Raw genomic sequence first — 3,962 nt, 5'->3', positions numbered from 1 at the left:
AGGGAATGTAACCAGCAGGAGAGTTTGAAAGAAACACTTGCTGGGCTGTTTTAAGGTGCTGCCTTTAAATGTCATCTCCTAAAAAAAAATATCAAAAGAACAGTATTATAAGAATAGTAAAGAAGCAAAGCAACACAAAGCAAGTATTAATGTTTTATAACTGTAGAGGATATTGCTATTTACGTGTTTGTATCTGACTGATGCATATTTCAGTAAAGAAAGAAGGCATTCAAACTGCATTAGTGATTTTCTGAAGAGTGTGGTGGATGTTACTTAGATGTGATGACACTTGTCATCACCATATGTAAACTTTATTTATAATGTATTCTTGACTCATTTTCACATTTGCATTTCAAAACTTCATTTATTCTGTGTTAATTTAAATTGTACATATAGTGCGTGGGGGGGGACAAGTTAATTTCCTTTTAAAGAAACATCAGCTTCTACCAGCTCAATTTCAACTATTTCTGCAGAACAGGGAGGAATTATATTTTATATCCTTGATGGGCTTTCAACAATTGAAAGGTAGCTATTCACCTTTCTTTATTTCAATAGCTCAGAGTCATAGGTGGTGTACATTTGATCTCATAATGGGTTGTATTTTTGCAGACCTCAGTATTTTGTATGAAGTGAGCACACAAAGCCATGTTCTCATCTCATTGAGACTCTCTTGACTCAGCAAAGAGAGAAGCTGGCAGAAGTTCAACCACTTCTCTCCAGTTCTGCTTGGCATAAGGCCAGACCCAACATAGTCACCCATCCCTGCGTGGAAGGAATTTAATACCCAGTAGGCAGAATTCAGCCTTCAGGATGCAGTGTGAGTTGCTGTATCTTAGAGCAGAAAAAATGACCATTGAGCTGGACCTCTTTTCACTGCCTCTCATTTGCTGCAGTGGCTTCTCAGGAATGGCAGAACAAAGGCTGCTGAATGCCAATGTTGAATGCTTTTGTTCTTGTGAACTCACCTGTTCCCAAGTGAACTTCACCTGTTCTGGTTTTCTCAGTAAAGAAAAGCTTGCAAGCATCTTACTTTGCTGTACTCTCCTGGGAAGCACTATTTTCACCCAATGAGTCAATATATTCCACCTTATCAGCTTGTTCCCCAATTTATTTTTATATAGCCATGGGGTATCATTGATATGCTGAACTCCAGGTGCCTGAAACTATAAAGCCCTGACATTGATATCCTTGAATGATTAACACCATTACTGTCACTCTATGCTCTGAAACTCAGTTGCTTGGACACTGTGGAATAGGTCTCTCATGCAGGCAGTGCCCATAACCAATGAAAAGGATGCTTCAAAGATATGAATTTTACTACCTCTTTGCAAAGTAAGAAGCAAAGTGAATTTTCCCTCATATTCTAAAGTCTGACATCAGGGAATGCCTGTGACTTTTACATCTGTGTTTCAGCCTGGCTCCTCACTGTACACTGGTTGAGAACACTCAGGGAATGACCCACTGAGGTAAGTCTTAACCTTCTATTTTGCCTCCTGCTTTTAATTTGGAATGGCATTTCCCACAGAAGTGTACTGAGGAGGCGCACTCACTGCTAACTTCTAATTCACCCCAGGATCGTGTAGTAGGTGTTACCTTCTTTTCATGTCTTTTTCAGGAGCTGATGATGTGGTGGGACCAAGCACACAGGGAAATTCTCACTCCAAGGGGATCCTGAGTCATGCATTGTTTCTTGTTTGAGTCCAGAAAAGGAGAGGAAGAGAATAGCAGTGATAGCCCCTGGGAAGATGGAGGCACTGTCAGATTGGGAGCATCTTTGTCCATTGGGAGAAGCCAGTGTTAAGAGCTTCCCAAGAGAAGGAAGCCAGCCATATGTCCAGTATGTTCTTGTAGTGTATTTCACACTACAAGAAGTGAAGAAAAAAGTCCAAAGGAAAAACTCCAGACTCAAATGTCCTTTTTCTAGGGGAGGAATTTGGGGAAGGTATGGTTCAAACCACTAAAAGAGGTAGATCACAAGTGAGGAAGTATCAGAAAAGTATGACAAGTATTGCCCAAGACAGGAACTGGAGATAACACAAAGGAACAGTGCCAGTCATGTTTGACAAAAGAATGTTTTTCTCATAAACTCTACCAAGAAAAGGTTTATTGACATTTCTTCTCAAAGTGAGAAATCATTACAAAAATATTTCTAGCAGGGGTCTAGTGGTTCAGTTACTCTTCTGAAATAAGGGAAAATAATCTCCTAGTCTGTGTTTTATGTAATGCAGAGTGGGATTTGAAGCTACATTTTCAGAAGTTCTGTGGGACCCTCATCACAAAGGTGCTGGAAAAATCTTTGTCTGACCCACTAAGTGGGGAACTATTTACACAAACCATTTATAGAAATATCTGCTGTAAGAAGAACATGGAACGGACCCAAGCAGAGCAATCCACTCTTTCCCAAGTAGTGGTGACTGTGTCACACTGGAGAAGTGAGTACCAGGAGCTGCAGGTGAATATGTGTCATTCACTCTGCCCTTAGAATGCAGGTTTCATTCACCTACACTCTTGATTCACCTCATACAGATAGTAAGGACTACCAAGGTGATTTTGATAATGTCTTACTGGAAACCACTTCTCTCTCTGAGTCCTTTGGATGTAAGAAAACCTGCTGTGCACCCTCACAATTTTCCCATTTATATTAGAGAAGCTGCCTCAGAAAAACAGAATGACCTTTATGTTTTTTTTCTCCTAAAAGTACAGTGCAGCCAGAGGAATGCAGGGTGGACTGGAGATAGAAGAATTGATATGGTTCATGCCATTAAGCTTGGGAAAAACAACAGGGATTATCTATGCCTGAAGTGTCTTTCCTAAAATATAGCTTTGACAGCAGAGGTGTTTGCTGTCCCTACAACAATTGGAAAGGCTGGGCTGTATTGTATTAGGCCCTTGATTTCACTACAAGGACAAGGGTTAAATGTAAATGCATAATTCTAATGTAGAATAATAATAACTTTAGTTGGATGACCAATAAATGTGTAGAATGATCTAGTAGGCGGATTCATCAGAGCTGTGGAATCCTAAAAACACCAGAGGCAGATTTTCAAGTCAGCAGATTAGAAAAGAGAAAATGTCATTATCTATGTCATGGTTATATTCTCTCATTTATTTGAGGAGGGCTGGTTCTTAGAATCTGAACTGCCAAGACAGAGGAAACACTCAAGAGACCCTCTGGCTAAATTATACCTGAACCTACATAGTTCCTCCCTAGCTTGATGGGTTGTAGCAAAAAGCTACACTTAAGTACTGGGAAGTGAGCTGTGAGGATTAACTGAGTGTCCAGGGAGAAAGGAGTAAATTTCTTGCATTTCTACCTCATACTTTTGAGGAAGAAAAGAGTGATGTTCCTCTATTCAAAGAAATGAGACAGCCAACAGAGAAAGCGACCCCCTTGCATTAAGAGAGCAATTGTAGAAGGAAGGTTGTTGGCTCTCATAAAAGCCTGGGAGCACAGAAGAAGGGAGCAAGGTTTTGGGTGAAGTGCTACACAATGAAGACAGGAGCAAGGATATTCTTGGTTGAATATTTTATGACATATATCTAGGATAAATTTGTTCTCAGGAATGATTTCTGGTTTTCTCCCTCCTGAGTTCTGTCAGAGCTGCTTGGAGCTGTGTTGGGGAATGGGCTGTTTGGTCAGAAATATCCTTTACTTGACTCTGTCTTTCCAGGTGTCTTGCATGGCAGCTTATGTGTGGTGACAGGCTGGCATGTCACCCACCATGCTGGAAACATCATCAGGGACTCCCTATGCACAGCTTCCAACTTGCATTGCAGGGCTGGGGCAAATGAAGGAATTAGACTCTATGATTCTCATAGGTTCCTTCCAAATCAAGATATTCTATGATTCTCTGATCTCTGCCATGTATCCCAAGCAGGCTGTCTAGTGGGCAGAGGAGCTCAGACAAAACAAGGGCCAGTTTATCTACCAAAAAGTTCACTACTGCATAGACTTAAGGATA

The 3,962-nt window shown here is 40.7% G+C and overlaps 1 long non-coding RNA gene across 1 annotated transcript; it reads left to right on the top strand.

Annotated features, from left to right (window-relative positions):
- The first annotated feature begins 640 nt into the window (after positions 1-640).
- Positions 641-1,885, top strand: LOC111925226 (uncharacterized). The gene is made up of 3 exons (XR_002862125.1): positions 641-817; positions 1,414-1,466; positions 1,616-1,885. It is a non-coding gene; the product is annotated as an uncharacterized LOC111925226 (long non-coding RNA).
- Positions 1,886-3,962: the final 2,077 nt, after the last annotated feature.

The sequence above is a fragment of the Cyanistes caeruleus genome, chromosome 1 (genome assembly GCF_971803275.1).
Source record: "Cyanistes caeruleus chromosome 1, bCyaCae1.hap1.1, whole genome shotgun sequence".
Classification (NCBI taxonomy): domain Eukaryota; kingdom Metazoa; phylum Chordata; class Aves; order Passeriformes; family Paridae; genus Cyanistes; species Cyanistes caeruleus.
The sequence above is the reverse complement of the archived record's forward strand: the minus strand, read 5'-3'. Positions and strand labels throughout refer to the sequence as shown.